Genomic DNA, 20268 nt, shown 5'->3' with positions numbered 1-20268 from the left:
GTTCGATTTGCGGTCTATTGTTGCGTCCGTGTTTGGGATTTTTCGTTACATGTCTGAATTTTGATTTGTTTAATGTGACCCCCGGTATAGAAATTAAAGACATAGTCCTACGTCAAAAAAAAAAAACTGCGTAAAAACAGGCTTAAGTGTTTTAAAATTAAAATAAAAAAAAAACCCCAAATATCTCAAAATGTCATTTTTTAAATATAAATGCATTTAAAAAATGGAAACTTTTGGAATGTTCAAAACCGTGGACACTTGAAAACTGACTTCGAACAGAAGTGCTATTTCCGTGCCACAATTTTGAGAAAAAAAATTATAGACGCCATTTTTTTTTTAAATACCAAAAATCCAAAATGGCAATTTTAATCATTGCCAGTTATGCAAAATATAAAAAAAAGTCGGAGAAGGTCGATTCCAAAATTCATTTTTTTCCCTATTTTATCTGGAACTGGAACTGCTCAAACTTTCGAATGAAACATTTCGTCATTTGGTGTGGTCTGCTCCTTTTGTCTTTCTTTGTTTCTCATTTCTCAGCAGTTTTCTTGATATATCATTATTATAATTTATTTTGTTTTTGTTTTTGGGTTTATGTCCATTCGATCTTTCAATTTATCTTGTTTTAGATCACTTTTTCTAGCAGTTTCCTTGATTTATCCAGCGATCCGTGAAAAACTTGGAAAATTGGGAAATAACCGGGAATTTGAAAAGTAGCCGGTAAAACCGGGAAAAATCAGAGAATTTGACAGGAGAACCGGGAAAAATCAGTAAACCTTAACGTATTCCAACAGAAATTAAAAGTTGAATAACAGCTTCAAGCATCAAGCAAATATATGTTTCTTCAGTTCTTGAATCTTTGAAATTATCTCACCTTTCGCAAAACTATCCTCTGAAATCCGTTCGAATTCACCTCCACAATACCTTGGAATTCTGTGCTAATTATCCTTAAAGATTACTTGCTATTCTCCTTACAATCCGCACACAATTCTCTTCAGAATCACGTAAGAATTCTCCTTGAAGTTCTCCACACAACTCCCTTGTAATTCTTCTAAGAGTTAGTCAGGACTTAATCCTAGAAATTATTAAGGATTCTTGTCAGAGCTCCGTTGATTTTCTGTTCGAGCTCTTCTCAGAATTTGAATTTTCAAAATTCTATAAAAAAAAATCTTCTCATTAGAACCCTGATCATTTTTCCAAGACCAGACAATTTTCCAGTGACTGTATTTTTCCAAATATGGAATCTCGGAAAAAAAAATCTAAATCCTACATTTTGACTATTTTTCTCAGTTTAATATTGTTGGAAAAAATTCAATTTTGTTTTTTTCTTCTAAATCTAGGATAGATTTTCATAAGTCACAAATGTCATAGGCTCAGAATGATGGAAATTAAAATTGTTTTTAAGATTTAATTTGTTTAAAGATTTATATAAGTACAGATAACGATACTTAAAAAAAACTGTCTTGCTCCGTATCAAGTTCAAGATTGTTGAAACAATTTCTTTTTGTAATCACTCCCATTCTGCCCGATAGCGTTCGGCTATGCAGCTTTTATAAAAATCCATGACTCTGGTACTTTGTATATTCGAGCGGTTTACAATCATAAGAGGACTGGAGTCTAAAAATATAATCAAATTGAAATGTAAGTACCTCGAAAATAATTATTGCAATAATTATGTTTACTAAATATTAAAAACTGGGATTTTTTTGAGATTTGAACCGGGAAAAACGGGAATTATAAAATAAAAATTCACTGGTCACCCTATGAGACAATGAAACTCCACCCCAAGCTCCTTCTCTGATCTTATCCTTCGACAATGTACCCCTCTAACCTCGAGCAAGCCGCGAGTATTCGGCCCAACTGCTACTGGACATAACATTAAGTAAATTTTGCTACAAACAATGAACAATTAATTATCGGCTCCGTAAAGTAAACGCAATTGAGCCATCCGAACTACGAACTAACTAGACAAAAAAAAAATATCTCCATACAATTCTCAACCGATTTTCCTTGGAATTTTCCATGAAGTTCTGCTTACAGCTCCCTTGGAGTTATTCTTAGAATAACATCGGAATTCAATTCAAAACTTCATATGTATTTCATTCTAAAGGGTGTACCGTTTAAAATCCGCACACACAAAATTTATTCCCAAATTCGAGTTTTCATTCGATTATCACCAAATTTTCAGGGAGTAAAAAGAAACAATTAAAGTTAGTTTTGGCATAATTCATTTAATTTATTTCGCCTTATATCCGAATGCGCGAACCTTGACCTTAACCCCAGCCATAAGGTTCTGCACGACGTCAGAATCGTCAGTTTTTTGCATATCACTTATGCTACATTCTTCACCACTTTATGTCGTTTTAGAAGGTGCTTGCAGTATTTTTCTATTGGGCACAGTTCCGGAGTGTTTGCGGGGTTCAGATCTTTCGGCACGAAATCGACATCATTCGCCTTAAACCACTCTAGCACGTCCTTCGTGTAGTGGCATGATGCCAAATCCGGCCAGAAGCTCGTCGGACCGTCGTCAGCCTTCAGAAGAGGGAGCAGCCGCTTTTGGAGACACTCTTCCAAGTACACCTGTCCATTCATGGTGCTTGCGGTAACGAAAGGTGTACTCCGCTTTCCGCAAGTACAAATCGCTTGCCAAATTAAGAACTTCTTGGCGAACTTCGACATCGTCTGTGTCCGGAGGCTCTCGGGAACACCACACTTATCCTTGGCAATCACATACAGGTTTCCTGGAATCTGGTTGAAGTCCGCCTTCACATATGTCTCGTCATCCATTACAGAGCAGTGTGGTTTCGTTAACTTCTGGTCGTACAAATTCCGGCACGGCTTTTTGCGACCGTATTCTGTTTCTCGTCATGGTTTGGGGACTTCTGAACCTTAAACGCTCCAGTTTTGGTATTCACATGCAACTTTTTAGCCGGTTTCCGTTTAAAAGCCCCAACCACGCGTTTGTGATGGTTCTCGTTAACCTGGCGGCTTTTTTCGGATCTTCGCTTCCAATCAACAGTCAGACGTTTTTCGAACCGTTTTATGATACCAGACACCAGTGCTGATAAAAATCATTTCTTCTACACTCAACTTAGCTGAAAATGAAGACAACCTTAACAGACAGACCAACTACCTGCATGAATTTGAATTTTGACATAACAACATTCTCTTAATCAAGGCAACCTCTGAGTATCGAAGTCAACATTTGTTTTTCTTTATTCGTGGCTGGATGTTCATTATCACTTGTTTTGTTGTCAATATTAATATTCGTCTTCATTTTGGTGGGGATGATTTTGAGGATCAAATGCAAAAAGATTATTTTCAGTGCTGCAAAACGTGTCGTGTTGGTTATTGCCTCATGCTGAATTTGATGATAATATCGAGGTTTCTGTTGTAATGAATATTCAAAATAATCATTTACCCAAAACAATTTTGATTATTTCTCAAAGTACTCGTGCAAAACTTTTTCGCGCACGCACTAAACATTAAACTATGCATGCGCAAAATTTCAATTAATTTTATCCAACGGATCAAAAGTTAGAGTAATTTGAATGTGTGTTGATTTTAAACGGTACACCCTTTAGCTAGAATCCCTTGGAATATTTGTCAGAATTCCCTGGGACTTCGTCTCAAAAATCCATTGGCATAGCTAGAAAATTTATCTGGAGGGGGCTGGGGGCCTGTGGATTTTTATTTTTTATTTTGCTAAACTACGGTTAAATAAAAACTCGCGAAGATGCTTGTTTTTGGGTTCATTTTTCTGTGACCAATAATAAGACATTGTGGTTTACTTTTATGTTAAGTGAAACAATAAATTTGATTATATTTATTTTATAGCAATGATTGGGACCTCAATTGAGGAAGCCTTAAAAACTTACTCAATTTGAACAAGCAATGATCCTTTGTTCATGCTTTTTGGAATGAAATCACATAGTGTCCGGATCTCATAAATTCAAGCATCTCAAACATAAGAAAATGCTCAGAGTTAGGTAGTTCAATTTTTTTTAGATTCTAAATATTCCATCATCAGTTAAATCTCAGACATAAGAACCAAAATTAAATTCTAAGAGTTCAAATTTGAGACATGGTAAAGTACACACATTTACATTACATACATGTAGGACTTAAACATGTTCAAGATTAAGATTTAAAAATTTCGAAATATACTGAAAAGTCTGGTTATAATTTGTCATGATTCTGATATTTGATCGGACTTACTAACATTGGAGTCAATCAAGATTTAACTTTAATTCTAATCGAAAGGAATGAACTCGAAACTTGAATGATTATGTCCCTGTTTGTAACTAGATAATAGTTGAATTTATTTTTACAAAGGCATTGGGATTTTTGTTTTTTAAAGATGTTGGTTTTGGTTATATCCATTTGGAACCAATAAATTGTTTACATGAGCTTCTTCAGTGTTCTTGATTTATTTAATCAAAATTACACACGAAAAGCACGGATTTTTTATGTGCTAAGGCATTTAAACTATCCTGCAGCTGAACTTTGGGTATGAATTTCATCGAAAAGAAAGAAATGTATACACATATATGTATTTATTGAAATTTCCACTCTTCGTTAAAATGTATGCCCGAAATTCAGCTGCTGTAGTGTTAATTCTTGACAATATAGCTAAATCACCAAGGCACGGGTCTTCTATAGAGAATGTACGAACAAGTCCATAAAATCTAGATTCATCATTCAAGATTCCATAAGATTCAATTAGCTGGAAAACTTTTGAATACCGTAATCCGGGGATAAATTGATCACTATTTAACGTAAATAAATAAATTTCTACTATAAACTAAATTGAAAAACTAATAATGGTATTTAAATCCGTAGCTATGAGGGCTCGGTTGTCCTGCATGATTTCTAATAATATTGGATGTTTTGTTAATATGTAGGAAATTTTTGAAATCTTAAATTTATAAATATCGATATGGGGTGAAATTGATCAACACCTCAAATGGCTGCCCAGTGCAATTGTAGTAATTGTTTTTATTAAATGTAGATTCCCTGAATCCGATTCAGACGATAAAACCCTTGTGTGAAAAGTATTTTGAGCAGAAACGCCAAAAAAAGATGTCTTAAATACACAGCTGCGCCTAAATGTAGGCAATTTCATTCAATTTAGAATAAAACTGAAATTTATGCAATAAATTATTCTTTTTGTTGGGAAAAACACATCACGGCTCATGATGATATATTTTTAATATTTTTCTTGATATCTATCGCCGACCATGTTATACGTGAAAATTTTAAAATGTAACAAATTATGATCAATTTCAACCCGGTGATCAATTTTCCCCCGGATTGCGGTACTTCCTGAACAACCTACAGTCTTGAAAGAACATTGAATTTTTAAACAGTTGGAGATCCTCAGAACTTGATCATCCTGAAGTCTTGGAAAAATATCCAGAGAACTTTACTAATATTTTTGTCTACATGGAGATCTTTTGAAAATTTCCTGCTGTCTAGGAAGGATGTCTAAAAGAATATCCTGTTACTTAACTCCCTTAAGTTTTACTAAATTTCCTCAACTCCTACGAAGTTCCCTGAACTTATTCCAAACTTCATATTTTGTAGATCTCTCTTAATTGTACGAAGATCTCCGAACATCTTTGCGCTTCTGGAAAGACACCTACAAATATTCTTGAACATCTGGAAAGTTCCTTGAAATTTAACGAAGTTCTAAAAAACCCAAAACTTTGTACAACAGTGTGAGTTTTCCATTGCCATTTTGCAGCTGAGCCTACAATTCGATATGAAACCAACGGGTATTCCTTAAAAAACTTGTTTTGATCTAAACAAGCTAAATTTTTATCACAGTTAACCCCCAAAAATGCGGATAATAGAGAAAAAGTGAATGGAAACCACGTAACGGTGTCCGTATTACGTGGGATTTGACTTAATTGGTTACAACATGGAAAATCTCGAGATCCTGACCAGATAGAAAGTTACTGCCTTGGGCAAAGTTGATCTAGAGATCATAACCTTTTTGCTGGTGGAGGGTAGTTTATAATTTTCTCACTACTTAGCGCTAGAATACATGAAAAATGATTGCATGTGATATATCTCGAGATCATGACCAGATAGAAAGTTACTGTCGTCGACAAAGTTATTGATGATATCAAAGCCTATTTCTTGGTGCACAATAGTTCAAAATTTCGGCACTAGTATACACGTGAAATTCTGATATAAAATATCTCGACATCCTGATCAGATAGCAAGTTACTGTCTGCGACAAAGTTGTTCAGGAGGTCAAGGTCTTTTGGCTGGTGAACAGTAGTTCAGAATTTTCCCCCAAACTCTAGGTTTTAACCTTCTGAACAACTTTGTTCAAGAGAGTAACTTTCTATCTGGTCAGGATATCAAGGCGAGAATTTCACATTTCACTAGCGCTACGTAGTGATAAAATTTTGAACAACTGTCCACGAGCAACAATTTTGTGATATCCTGAACAAGTTTACCGACGGCAGTAATTTTCTATCTTGTCGAGAACTTGAGATATTTTATATGCGAGAATTTCACACTCGAGGATCTTGAGTTATAGCATATGCGAGAAGTGTACATGTATACTAACGTCACGTGGTGAGAAAATTCTTAACTACTGTTTACCGGCCAAAAAGTCTTGACCCCCTAAACAACTTTGCCGAAGACAGCAACTTTCTAGCTGATCAAGATCTCGAACTATTGAATATGCGAGAAAGGCACGTATATATTAGCACCGCATAGTGAGAAAATTCTAATCTATTGCCACCCAACAAAAAGATCTTGACTTTCTGAAAAACTTTGCCGAATACATTTACTTTCAAACTGGTCCACATGTATAGCAGCGCCGCAAAGTGAGGAAACTCTGAACTATTGTCCACCTGCGAAAAAGCCTGGACAACTATGCCGAAGACAGTACCTTTCTATTTGGTTGGGAACTCGAGATATTTTATATGAGAATTTCACGTGTATACTAGCGTCGCATAGTGAGCAAATTCTGAACTATTGAGCACCAAGCAATATACTTTGACCTCCTGAAAAACTTTGTGAAAGGCAGTATCTTTCTATCTGGTCAGGATCTCGAGATATATCACATGCGAGAATTTTACATGTATACTAGCGCTACTTAGTGAGAAAATTCTGAAGTACTGTCCGCCAGCGACAAGGCTATGATCTCCTGAACAACTTTGTCGGAGACAGTAACTTTCTATCTGGTCAGGATCTCGATATATTCCATGTTGTAATCAATTAAGTCAAATCCCACGTAGTATGGTCACAGTTTACGCGGTTTCCATTCACATTTTCCCTATTATCCGCATTTTTAAGTGTTTACTGTAATCAAAGTTTAGGTTGTTTAGATCAAACAAGTTTTTTGAGGAATACTCGTTGGTTTCAGATCGATTGGTAACTCAGCAACAAAATGGCAATGGAAAACTCATGTGTGTTGTACAAAGAACAACAACGCGAGTAACGGAGGGTTAACATAAAGGACTTTAAAAAATATAAGTAGCATCGAACTTGACAAACTTGACAAACAACCGGTGATTAAAAAAAACACCAAAAGTTCTGAAGGGTGCCTAGATTATTTTGGAGGGGGCCGGCCCTCTTGGCACTCCCAGAAGCTACGCCAATGAGAATATGTTGCAATTCTTGTCAGAAATTATTACAATTTTACCAAAAAAATTAGTAGGAATTCTCTTTAAAATTTTATAGAAATCAACACTTAAATTCTTTTTACAGTTTCCTCAAAATTCCTCAAAATTCGCGTCAGAATTCTGAAATTCATTTGTTAAATCCCTCGTTTTGAGTATTTTTTTCGCTCACAAATTGTTGAAAAAAAATTACGATTCCGTTTTTTTCTCAAAATGTAGAATCTTGAAAACTTGTATAAGTCACAAACCTTGTGAAAATGTAATCATTGTCTTCAACTCTAAACAAATTTTATAGCCTCAGAATCATAGAAAGTTTTTTGAGCAACAAATAAAAAAAAATTGTGCAAACTAGGGAGTGTTAAAACGTTTTCTAAACCAATTTCTTAATTCATTCTCTCACTCTTCACAATTCAGTCCTAGACTCATTCAGCTTGATAGCCAAGTTCCTTACAAAAAATCTATCAGTATATCCTGGGGCTTGGAAAACATAAGAGGTGTCGAGCTTCAAATGTCATGAATTGATTTTTCTAAGTACAGTCAACTCTCCCAGACTCGATATTCTGTATTTCGATATTTTCGCTTACTCGATGAGGTTCAAAGTCGCTTCAATTTTGTAAACAATGCTCTCTCCTTCGATTTTTCTTTAATTCAATACTTTCTTTACTCGATATTATATTTTTTTATATAAAACCGTTGCAAAATTGATCATTAAGATTCAAAATAGAGCTTAAGGCTTGTATTCGAAAAAAAATGCACCATTTTTATCCGTGTGTAACTGTTTACATGTTTACATGTGCAAAATTTCATAACAATCGGTTCAGTGGTTATTGAGATGTCATCGAAACAAGAAGAAAACCGCCGGAGAATTTTCCGCGCCGTCATGGAAAATCCGACTGCGACCATGAGATGGATCGGAAGACAACTGTGTCTCGGGTGGTAAAATCGTTTAAGGAGTCCCAGACGATCGAGCAGCGGGCTGGAAGTGGAAGAAAATCGAAGACAGCTGACCCTGTGAAGGCCCGGAAGGTGTTGGATTATTTCAAATGTAATCTGAACCTTTCGTTTCGCGACGCGGCTCTGAACGCAAAGTGTTTCGCCTGGTTCGTTCAGCAAACCATGAAACGAGCTGGGCTTCGTGTATTCAAGATCCGGAAGGCACCGAACCGGCGTGATCAACAAAACACGGCGGCCAAATCCTGCGCGAGGAAGCTGTATCGAGAGTGGCTAACGAAACCGATGTGTGTGGTTATGGATGACGAAACCTACATCAAGGCAGACGCAAAGCAGATACCGGGGCTGGAGTTGTACGTTGCCAAATCATGCTTTGATGTTCCGGAAGACATAAGGAAGAAGAAAGTGGACAAATTCGCCAAAAAATACTTGCTCTGGCAGGCCATGGCAATGCGGTAAACCGAGTAAACCGTACATCACAATGGGTACCATCAACAGCGAAATTTACCGCACCGAGTGCCTCCAGAAGCGTCTGTTGCCCTTGCTGCGGTCCCACAGAGGCGAGACATTATTTTGGCCAAACCTGGCATCATGCCATCACGCGCGATCGACGTTGGATTGGTACAGAGACAATAACGTTGTTTTTGTACCAAAAACCGCCAACCCCCCAAATTCACCAGAGATTCGTCCGGTGGAAAGATTTTGGGCCATAATGAGGGTCAAAGTTTGAAAATCGTCCAAGGTGTTTAAGAACGAGCTGGAGTTGAAGAAAGAATGGATGAAATTGACCAAAAAGGTCAGCTCCACCATTGCACAAAATGTAATGATGGGTCTTAAGGGAAAACATAAATCAATATGTATTAGTTCATTCCCTGAAAGTTTCAAGAAAATCCGACTTAAAATAAATTTTTGACGAACACTTTTGTCTGGTGCATTTTTTTAGAGTACAGGCCTTAATTGTGATCTAGAGGAAAGATTTTAGGATTTTTTTTTAGTTAGTTTGAACAATAACGAACAATATTTTAAATATAGGTAATTTCTAGTTTCATATCAAAATCATAGCCATGATTTTTTTTTTTTTTTTTTATTCTGTAACTTGATACGATCCTAAGTGGATGGTCCCTTGAATATCGAGTAAAGGAGAGTTGACTGTATTTCGAAGATAACAATTACTGTTTGCATATTTTATTCAATCACAAAAAATTAGGGATCACTTCCAGTTGACTAACATGCTGAACAGACTGAGTCATAATTATTATTAGCTTACCCATAATTGTGGGACGACTGTAAAAAAAATATAATGAATCAAAACATTATCATAAAGATACATGGTTCGGTTTTGAATTAATTAAGCGACCCATTTAGTTGCATTAATCTTTCTGCTTCAAAAAAATGATCTCTTTAGTTTTTTTTACTAAAGATAATTTTGCCACAAATACATTTCCGTTTCTTACTGAATATTACCAGCCGGGAAATTTTCTAGATTTAAACCGGGAGAAAAACCGGGAATTTAAAAAAAAAATCACTGGCCACCCTGTTTATCATTCTTATAATATACCATGTTTTTTGCTTGTACTTATAATGTATTCAACCTTCTGTTGTTTCTTGCTTCCGGAATCCGATTTCTGCGTCGTAATTTATTTACTTATTCACCATTCCTGCCATCCGACGTTTCTACTCCATTTACCATCCATAAATTTTATTCAGAGCACCCTGGCAATCGCCCACTATTTCTCCCAGCAATGTCAGTGGTTGGCTCTTCCTAGAACTGCCACTTCTGCTGCTGCGCCCAGATAGATAAGGAAAAGTAAATTAATCAAACTTTCCTCTTACGCCATGAAATTTTGTGCACTTCCTGAGCAGGTACTCTGTGTGATATTAGTTCACCTCTCCCCTAGGCTCCATCTCCACCCCATACTGCAGAGTCATAATTTTACAAAAGTGCTACCGATAATGACTGGGAACACACCTGGCTGGCTTGGCGCTTGCCCACTGGACGACTGCCGGACGAACGCTCAAGTTTTCAGCACAGAAGTAATTTCATTATTCAACTTTCAACGCGTTGAGGTTCTGGCCCTGCTTTGGTGGTTTGAACGACCCATCTTCCTTGTACTCTCACCCATCGTCAGTCGTCGGGAACGTTTTAACGAACAACTCTCGTTACTCTTATTCGGGTAGTCATTTCCAGCTTTTTGTTGGCAGTTTTTCACTCTCAGAAATCAGCAGCACAACGACGACGACGACGACGACAACTTTGCTATAGGTACCTATGTAGTGTAGCAGTAGCTAAAGTGACTAAGTGATGAAAGCTCATTACTTGCGGTAACTCAAGGAAAAGTTTTTCGGATAGTGGAGGGACCATGGTAAATGAAAATGGATGAGGATTTTCAGTTTGTTAGTTTTTAGGGGGACTAAGAGTCGGTTTAAATTAAGTTTGTTCGGTGAAAATTAGATTGCCTTTTGAGCTTTGATTAGCAGTGTGTCCATAAACACAATAATGCTTATGCATTCCGTACCCCAAATATGGATAATGTGCTTGTTTGAGAAAGTCCAGTTCCCGGAACAAACTCCAAGCACCGATCTTGATCCACTTTGGTGGATTTGTGTATTCAACTGCCAACGCATCGCAACGCCCACGAATTTCCCGAAGAGACAACTTATCGCAATTAATTAACTAAAGCTGCCTTGAAGCAGTGTTTCCAAGGAATTTATTCTACATGTACCGAAAAGCATTGTTCATACTGACACAAGACCAAAAGTCAAATTCTCGCATCTCATCGCATTATCCCTGCAGCAACAGACGGTAAAGCAAACAACACACGAAAAGCAAACCAGTAAAATTTAATCTTCCTTGGCAAATGCCAGATCCTCGTCCTCGTTGGTCACACTATTCGGCTTATCCGCTCTAGAAAACCGAAATAAATAATTAACACGGAAAGTTTCTCCCCCTTCCCCCAGGCATCATCCCGCATTTAACCCTAACTTACCGGCATTTTTCCACCGTTCACTGTCGTCATGTGCATCAAGCGGAAAAAAGAATCCGCAAAATCTTTCGACGTCTTTCCCTCCCTCCCCGCCATGAGACAGGTAGACACTTCCTTTCTGATGGATTCCGAGATTTGCGCTGGCTCTGACAATGAATGGATCCTGTTGTGTGTGTGTGAATCGTGATTTTGCATCTTTCATCTTCCTCGCACGCTCTCCTCACCCGCCCCGCCGGTTCACACGAAAATGGTTGGAGGAAAAGTTTTCCCCGTCGACGTCGTCGTCGGTTACTAGCACGCTTTTGTTTGCAATCGAAAAAGTATGTTTCTCCTACTTGTCCTTCGCAGGGCGGCGGCAGAGGAAAAGCTGTCGTGTAGTGAAAAGTGGAAAATAATGGGCAAAGTTTTTTCCATAAGATGAAAAGGCAGTTGTTGTTGTTGATGGTGATGCTTAAGCCGCGGAGTATGTGAAAGCGCATACAGGCAACCGACTAACCGGGGAATGAAAAGGGGGTTTTTCCCCTTAAGCAGAGTGTTCGCTTTCGGTGCTTTTGTTATCCTTGGAATTACAATCAAGCAGCAGTTTGTTTGGATTGGAATGTGTTTGATGCCTTTTCCCATTTCAATGGTGAAAATTTCGCGTGATGAGGAGCTGTTCGGGGGAATTCGATTTTTGGTTTGAAAATTGTTGAACAGAAGGAGGAGGTCTGTTAAAATGAAAGAACAATTGATTAATAATTTTGAAGTATGCTGTGTTCGATCTTTGTCTTGGAAACAGTTTATAGTATGTGTATTGTTTATGTCCATAAACGAAAGGATGCTTTCAATGTGTAGATCAAATTTCATAAGATATCCATTTTTAGAGAACTCCTGAATTTTCCAACAGTAAAGCCTATGATCGCCCGAGTTCTAAATGACATATCGTTTGGCATTTTGGTGTTTCTCAGGTCATTTTAACTTTTTGTCATTTGTCAGATCGTTTTGGAGCTTCTAGGGCCATTTTTGGCATTTAGTGAAGTAATTTTTATGCTCTTCATTAGAGGTTTGCATTTTTTTTTTGGGAATTTTCAGGCCGATTCTATAACCATTTTGGCGTTTATTTGATCAGTTTTTGGCGCTTGAGGGCCATTAATTCGATTCTAGGTGATGTTTAGTGCTCTTAGGACTTTTTGGTGTGCTTAAGGACATTGATCCATAATGCATTAACCACATCTGACATGAGTAAGACATCTGATTTGATCAAGTAAAGCTGAGAGCGTATTCCATAAGATCTGTAAAGTTGACTCCTAAGACCTCCGACGTTGAGAAAGACAAGAGCATGAGCATGAGCATGATTGACGGCCCGCGAATGCTACTCCGTTATTGCCAGATTAGTTGTAATTACACAGAAAACCAACCAAAGATGCTTGGGACTAGTATCCATCCTCAATTTTTAAAAATTGATGGCAAACTAGGCAATATCAGCGCCACCCGCGTCCAAATGCAGGTCAAAAAAGGATTGGGTAGGAATGTATTGACGTGACACTCGCTTTGGTGGAATCCTAAAAATCTTCTGCACTACCACGAGGAATCATTTCTGATGCTGGTTAAAAGGGTTGGATTTGCAGCAGGATTTGTTTTGGCTGGAGCTCAGTAAGCAAAAACGTTTGCCACTAGACAAACGAGCTCCTAATATTACAACACACTACTTGTGATCGAGTTGTTGTTATTACAATTTACTCATATCAACACACAAAGTGGTTATTGTGGAGAGGCTTGAGATTAACACTCCGAACACGATGCCTTTGGTAAAATGTGTAACGGCAAATTGGCAATATTTGAAAAATGATAGCTCAGCCATTTATTCACGAATTTCAAATCTATTGGCACCATTTGAAACTACAAACTTTAAAGATTTATTCGATATCAATAGATTTAAAATCTATAGATAAATTGCCGGCACACATTTTTCAAACATTGAAAATTTGCCGTTACACATTTTACCGGAGGCATCGGGTTCGGAGTGTTAAACTCATGATGTTCTGCTCGGTAAGCATAAGTGGTCGCTCTATGGCCACCGAGCCCCTTATCTCACATCATACCATACCATGATCGAGTTGTCAAATCCGATACCATTGGCGACGACGATGGCAAGTTTCGCCAATCTCATGATAAACAAACGATCTAACTTAATGTGAAAGGACCTGATATTAATCCCACGTTTTTTCGCTCAGTAAGCAAAAACGGTTGTCTAAGTTCCGAGTCTCTCATATCACAACATTCGACTTGTGAACAAGTTGATGCTATAAGCATTTAAACTCGATGGCGGTGCCCCTTACGCCAGAATAAGCCACTGCGACCGACGATCTTTCAAACCCGTGGACAAAAAGCTACGAAAAAGCACTTAGGGCCTGTTCATAAACTACGTAGACAGTTTTTTGGGATTCTTGATCCCCCCCCTCCCCCTGCGTAGGCAATTGCCCATACAAAATTTTTAAAATTTGTATGGGCCGTGGATAATTGTCAACCTCCCCCCCCCCCTAAACTGTCTACGTAGTTTATGAACAGCCCCTTAGACCTTCGTTAAATTCTACTTTTCCGTGACGTTCATTGATTTGTTTTGACATAGGTGTAGGTATCATGTAGGCCTTCAAACTAGCGCCATCTAATTAAGTACGGTTACGTTTTCTACACCATCTAATTTAACATGAGCCCGTCTTTCAGAGTGTACATCGCTCTATTGAAATCACAAAATAAATTTTCAGAATTTTGAACATTTTTTAGGTTTTAAGATCGTAAAAATTAGCGGTGCTGGTGGTGATGAGTTGATGGCTCGACAGGTAGGGTCCAGGTGTAGAAGCTGCCTCCCTGGCGTCGGTAGCATTGGTGCTCAGCACGGAAAACAAGATCGACAGAAAACAAATCAAGGAAAAAAAGATCAATCAAAAAGAGTGATCAGAGATGTTATGCGTCAGAACATCCCGGTGGTGCTGACTGGAATTGAACCCAGGCCTGCTGGGGTGACAGGTAACCACGCTTACCATTGGTCAGCTATCGATTGGACTATTTTTGATTGGCCATTTTTCGATTGGTAAATTTGTTATTGGTAAATTTTTTATTTGTATATTTTCAAAAGGTTCATTTTTGATTAGTCAAATACAAATTGGCCAATTTTCAAATGGTCAATCTTCGGTTGGTCAATTTTTGATTGGTCAATTTTTATTTGGTCAATTTCAAAATGCCAATTTTCAACAGGTCAATTTTCGATTGTTCATTTTTTGATTACTCAATTATCGATCGGTAAATGTTTGACACGTCATTTTTTAATTGGTTTTAAGTCGATTTTTGATCTTTCATGTTTCGATCAATTAGCTTTCGATTGATTAGTCATTTTTCAAATAGTTAATTTTTGATTGGTCGACTTTCGATTGGTAACCTTTCGATTGCTCAATTTTCAAATGGTCTATTTTTGATTGGTCGATTTTCGATTGGTCAATTTTCAAATGGTAAATTAAGTTTTCGAATTTTCATTTTTCGATTGATCAATAATTGTTTGATAAATTTTTGGCTAGTCAATTTCCATCCAATCGACTTACAACCTTTTCAAAATTGACCAATCAAACATTTACCAACTGTAAATGTTTGATGGGTCAATTTTGAAAAGGTTGTAAGTCGCTTTTCGATTTGTCATGTTTTGATTGGCTAGTTTTCGATTCGTTGTTAATTTTTGGTTTGGTTATTTTTTAATTGGTCAATTTTCAATGGTCAATTTGTGATTGGTCGATTTTTGGTCTATTGGTCAATTTTCGATTGTGTATTTTTCGATTGATCAATTTCTGAATATTTAATTTACAATTGGTAATTTTTTTATTAGTTAATTTTCAATTGGTAAATCTTCAATTCGCCAATTTTCAATTGGTCAATTTCTTATAGGTTGTAAGTCGATTTTCGATTTTTCATGTTTCGATCGTTTTCGAAAAGTTTTCAATAGGGTGATCATTTTTCTGATGGTAAATTTTAAATTGGTCGATTTTCAATTCGTTATTTTTCGATTGACAATTTTCAAAAGTTAAACTTTTGATTGGTCGATTTTCGATTGGTCAATTTTTGATTGGTCAAGTTTCAATTGTTAAATCTTCAATAGGTAAATTTTCAATAGGTCAATTTTCAATGGGTCAATTTTGAATAGGTTGTAAGTCGATGTTCGATTTTTCATGTTGCGATCGATTAGTTCTCGATTGATTTGCTATTTTCAAATGATTAATTTTCGATGGGTTGATCAATTTGCGATTGGTCAATTTTAAAAAGGCCAATTGTGGATTGGTCGTTTTTCGATTGGTCAATTATCAATTTTCAAAAGGTTCATTTTCTATTCGTAAATTTGCGATTGGTCAATTTTTACAAGTTGATTTTGAATTGGTCAATTTTTGAATGGTCAATTTTTGATTTGTCAATGTTTGATTGGTAATTTTTCAATTGGCGGTGGTACTAAATTATCGATTGGTCAATTTTAGTTTGCTAAATTATCAATAGGTACATTTTCGATTGGTTAATTTTCAATAGGTAAATTTTCGATATTTTCGATCGCTTTCGATTGGCCAATTTTCGATTGGTTGGTCATTTTTCGGTTGGTCAATATTGAAATGGACAATTTTCGATTGGCAAATTTTCAAATGATAAATTTTTATAAGGTTGCATGTCGATTTTGGTTGATCAATTGGTCGATTTTCGATTCGTTATTTTTTGATTGACAATTTTCAAAAGGTAAACTTTTGATGGGTCGATTTTCGATAGGTCAATTTTTGATTGGTCAATTTTCAATTGTTAAATCTTCAAAAGGTAAATTTTCAATAGGTCAATTTCGAATAGGTGCTAAGTCGATGTTCGATTTTTCATGTTGCGATCGATTAGTTTTCGATTGATTTGCTATTTTCAAATGGTTAATTTTCGATTGGTTGATCAATATGCGATTGGTCAATTTTAAAAAGGCCAATTGTGGATTGGTCAGTTTTCAATTGGTCGATTTTCATCGGGCCAATTTTCAAAAGGTTCATTTTCGATTAGTAAATTTGCGATTGGTCAATTTTTGACAAGTTGATTTTCAATTGGTCAATTTTTGAATTGTCAATTTTTGATTTGTCACTGTTTGATTGGTAATTTTTCAATTGGCGGTGGTACTAAATTATCGATTGGTCAATTTAGTTAATATTATCAATAGGTACATTTTCGATTGGTTAATTTTCAATAGGTAAATTTTCGATTTTTTCGATCGCTTTCGATTGGCCAATTTTCGATCGGTTCGTCAATTTCCGATAGGCCGATTTTTGATTGGTTTCCGATTGATCAATTATGGAATGGATAATTTTTGATTGGTTGGTCATTTTTTGATAGGTCTTAATAGACAATTTTCGATTGGCAAATTTTCAAATGATAAATTTTTATAAGGTTGTATGTCGATTTTTGATTAGTTATTATCGGTTAATTTGTCGCTCAATTTTTAAATGGTTAGTTTTCGATTTGTTGGTCAATTTTATTATTTTTCGATTGGTCAATTTGCAAATCGTTGATTTTTAGTTGGTTGGCTATTTTTTATATTTCTATTTTCGAATGGTCAATATTCAATTTTTGATTGGCAGTTTTCGAAAGGTCAATTTTCGATTGGCCAATTTTTAAAAGGTCAATTTTCTGCTGGTCTTTTTTGAAATAGTTTTTTTATTGGTCAATTTCCGGTTGGACATTTTTCGGTTTATAGCGATTGCTCAATTTTCTATTGCTCGGTTTCCGATCGGTCAATTTTAGGTTGATCAATTTGGGGTTGGTCAGTTTTCAATTGGTCAATTTTTGATTGGTCAATTTGCAAATAGTTAATTTTTAGTTGGTTGGTCAATTTTTGACTGGTCTATTTTCAAAAGGTAAGTTTTTAAAAGGTCAATCTTCAATTACACAGCAAAAAAATAATTTTGATATCACATCAAAGTGGGTGCACTTCAATCGTGTCAAAAATATGGTGTAATATTACTTGCCAAAAAGGACAAGATTATCATTAATACAACATTATGATATGACATCATGAACTGACATTACGCTGCTTGCAGTAATTGTTTATTTTTGTGGCCATAAAAATTACGTGAGTTTTTCGACATGATTGAAGTGCATCTTATTGGATTTAATATTAAAATTTATTTTTTGCTGTCAAGAAAAAATGGTGGTAAATTTTCGAATGGTGAATTTTAAGAAGGTCAATTTTCAATTTTGGGTTGGTCAATTTTCAATTTTCAGTTTTGAATGGTAAATTTTTAAAGGTTAATTTTTAATTGGTCTTTTTTCAAACGGTTTATTTTTGATTGGTAAATTTTCGGCTGGCCAATTTGCGATTGGGTAATTTACAATTGGTCAATTTTCTAGTAGTTGATTTCCAATCGGTCAATTTTCGGTTGATCAATTTTCGATTGGTCAATTATGGAATTGATAATTTTCGATTGGTCGATTTTGAATAGGGTAATCTTCGATTGGTTGGCCAGTTTTCGGTTGACATATTTTCAATTGGTAAATTTTGAAATTGACGTGTCGATTTTGATTAATCAAGATCGGTTATTTTTTGATTGGTCGGTCCATTTTCAAATTGGTAGTTCTCGGTCAATTTAGGTTGTTCATTTTTCGATTGGTAATGGTTAATTTTTAGTTGGTTGGTATATTTTTTTTAATTGGTCTATTTTCAAATGGTAAATTTTTATATAGTCAGTTTTAAATTTTTGATTGATCAATTTTCGGTTGGTAATGTTTCTAATGGTCAACTTGTAATTGGTCTTTTTTCATATGATTTATTTTTGATTGGTCAATGTCCGGTTGGTCTATTTTCGGCTGGCCAATTTGTGATTGGTCAATTTTCTAGTGGTCGATTACCGATTGGTCAGTTTCAGTTGATCAATATTCGATTGGCCAATTTTCTATTGGTCGATTTTCGATCGGTCAATTATCGATTGGCCAATTTTCGATTGGTTAATTTACAAATGGACAATTTTTAGCTCGGTTGTCAATTTTTGCTTGACCTATTTTCAACTTTTTAATTTTCAATTGGTCGATTTCCGATTGGTCAATTTTCGGTTGGTCATTTTTTGAATGGTCTATTTTTGAATAATTAATTTTTAATTAGTTTTTTTTAAATGGTTTATTTTTTAATGGTCAATGTTCGGTTGGCCAATTTTCGGTTGGCCAATTTTCGGTTGGCCAATTTTCGGTTGGTCAATTTTCGGTTAGCCAATTTTCGGTTGGCCAATTTTCGATTGGTTAATTTGTGAATGTTCTATTTTCTAGTGATCGATTAACGATCGGTCAATTTTCGATTGGTCAATTTTGGATTGGTCAATTTTCGACTGGTAATTTTATATTTGTCAATTTCCGATCGGTGAATTTTTGATTGATTAATTTTCAAATGGTAAATACACAGACATTGAATATTTCTCACTGCAAAACATCGTCGCTAAAACATTACCGCCATCTGTTGAGTACACTGTGGTGGGCACTACACTGAACAGATGGCGGTAGTTTGTAAACGTCAAACGCAAGGGAATTGACTATGCGTGCCACAGGTGGCGGTACTACCAACTACGATACTTTTAAATTGACCGTTAAATGCTTGTTCGATGAACAACTTGCGAGTGTTATGTCTGTTTGTCTGTGGTAAATATTTACCATTCGAAAATTGACCAAACGAAATTTGACCAAATGAAAATTGAACGATTGGAAATCGAAGAGTAGGAAACTACTTGTCAAAAATTGGCCAATCGAAAATTGACACATCCAAAATTGACCAATCGAAAATCGCCCGATCGTAAATCGATCACTAAAAAATAGCACAATCACAAGTTAACCAATCGCAACTGGCCACCCGAAAATTGACCAACCGATCATTGACCAATCAAAAATTAACCATTTGGAAAAAAACCAATTATAAATTAACCATTTAAAAATAGACCATTCAAGAAATGACCAACCGAAAATTGTTGTTGTTTGGTCAAAACATTTACCATTCGAAAATTGACCAATGGAAAATTGACTAATCGAAAATTGACCAATCGAAAATTGACCATTCCAATTGGCCAATTTTCGATTAGCTTATTTTCAAATGGTTTATTTATAAAAGTTCAGCGGCGCCGGTGGTGTAGTGGTAAGCGTGATTACCTCTCACCCCAGCAGGCCTGGGTTCAATCCCAGTCGGCGCCGCCGGGATGTTTTGAGGCATAACATCTCTGATCACGCCTTCCTTCGGAAGGGAAGTAAAGCCATTGGTCCCCGGTTCATGAGTTGATGGGTCGATAGGTAGGGTCCAGGTGTGGGAGCTGCCTCCTTGGCGTCGGTAGCATTGGTGCTCAGCACGGAAAACAAGATCGACGGAAAACAAACCTAGGAAAAAAAAGTTCGTTTTTCAATTGGTCTGTTTTCAAATGATTCATTTAAGGTTGGTCAATTAACGATTGCTCATTTTTCAATTGGTCCAGTTTCGATTGGTCCATTTTCAATGTGTGGGATTTTGATTGGTTGATTTTCGATTGGAGGAGTTCCACGCCAACTATCGGATCGATTTTATTTTTCCTTCTCCGATTTACATGAAGCTTCGCATAATTGTTCGCTAGACCTGAACCAACTTTGTGCCAGAATTCGGCCATTTTGATTCTCGTCTTATTTTTCAAAATGGTGTATTCGACATTTTTCAA

The 20268-nt window shown here is 36.2% G+C and overlaps 1 protein-coding gene across 1 annotated transcript in view; it reads left to right on the top strand.

Annotated features, from left to right (window-relative positions):
• Fur1 (Furin 1) overlaps positions 1–20268 on the top strand; it is a 650713-nt gene that overhangs the window by 493876 nt on the left and 136569 nt on the right. The window lies entirely within an intron of this gene.

This window comes from Ochlerotatus camptorhynchus, unplaced genomic scaffold (assembly GCF_037179485.1).
Source record: "Ochlerotatus camptorhynchus isolate MF236.1 unplaced genomic scaffold, CSIRO-AGI_Acam_v1.1 ptg000130l, whole genome shotgun sequence".
Taxonomy (NCBI): Eukaryota; Metazoa; Arthropoda; class Insecta; order Diptera; family Culicidae; genus Ochlerotatus; species Ochlerotatus camptorhynchus.
This window is presented reverse-complemented; position numbering and strand designations above follow the sequence as displayed.